The sequence below is a fragment of the Anneissia japonica genome, unplaced genomic scaffold, assembly GCF_011630105.1.
Source record: "Anneissia japonica isolate Jap-2015-1 unplaced genomic scaffold, ASM1163010v1 scaffold9290_len831353_cov190, whole genome shotgun sequence".
Lineage (NCBI taxonomy): Eukaryota > Metazoa > Echinodermata > Crinoidea > Comatulida > Comatulidae > Anneissia > Anneissia japonica.
In genome coordinates, this window is record NW_022745682.1 from 124034 (window position 1) to 125609 (window position 1576).

Sequence of the window (1576 nt, forward strand, 5' to 3'; positions counted from 1 at the left end):
TTTTTTTTTTTTTTTTTTTTTTTTTTTTTTTTTTTTTTTTTTTTTTTTTGGTTTTTTTTTTTTTTTTTTTTTTTTTTTCGCGGTTCCGACGGCCCTGCCACCAGAAGGACCCCACTGGAAATAAGCCTTCTTCTAGACTTTCGTGGGCTATCCTTTACACCGAATAAATCCAATCCAATCCCATCCCATCATTTGAATATTTAGAGTTGCTACAGTAGTGGCAGGTGACAGATTTAATACTAGAATTAGAGGAAGAATTTAATAGTGGAATGGGCTATGATGTTTATGAATTAAAAGACATGACATGAAATTGAAACACTGAAAAGAGGACGTAACTAAGACATGGGTATCGAAGTAGAGTTTCCAATAAGATGTGAACAAAATAAGAGAAATTTGGGAAGATATGTATGTATATTATAAAATATACAGTATGTTATCAGAATGTATGAAGATATTTTAAGTCAAGAAAGAAAACCATTGTCCAATGCTTCATATAAATTAAAAACAGATGGCTTGATGCAAAATGAAAGAAAAATGGGAAGATATGTTGATCAAATCTTAAGTCCCTAAACTAATGTTTAGTCTCAGTCTATATAGTAGTGATTGTTACCATAGTGAGGACACTGTATTTTTCTATACCACTGTTTCATAATTTGTTTAATCATAAATGTATGTGGAATTATTTTGAGATGTATTATAACTGAATTTTATCTTATGATATTAATAACATTATTACATTTTAATTTTTGATTATACATTAAAGTGTGCGTAGAAATGGTTGTTATGGTAATGACGTTTTGTTCTACAAACCACTGCATAAATTTCCAAAATTATTTTATATGGAAATTAAAAACCATATTGAGATGCAATACATGAAATTATATTTGAAATTGATTATTAATGTTCTCCTATGATATTTAAGTTTTATATATTTTAGTGGTAATGATTCACTGTAGGTCTGATAAAATGAAATAAATATTAATAAACATTTAATAAACATTTTTCATTAAACTTACAAGTTTTCATTAAGTTTGCTAGCAATGGTTGCTATGGTGATTACCTATTTTTAACATTATTATCTACTCCTTTTTTTAAACAAAGACCGTGTGTTATTTTAAAAAATGTAAAGCCAAATAAACAGAAATTCTAGTTACTTTTATTCATTGCTATGGCGATAACTATCAATATTGTATTCACATTAAGATGTTATCTTTCATTTATGTTATCTTACAATATTAGTATTTACTAAACATCTCTCACGAAACCTTTAAATATATTAATAAATTTCAGGCTTTCATTTTAATAATTTACCAAAAAATAGGATATTTCAATTAGCAACCGTTGCTATGGTGATGACCTTGCTTTAATACTAAATTGTGTTATCTTAGGATATTTAATAAACATTTTTTCATAAATCCTATACTAATTTATATACTTTAAGTCTTCATTATATAATTATTTTATGAAAAAATAAGAAATTCAAATTTGCATAGCAACAGTTGCTATGGTGATGACCTTGTATTTTATACATCAATGTGTTAACTTTGTTCAATAAGAGATGTTTATTATATAAATA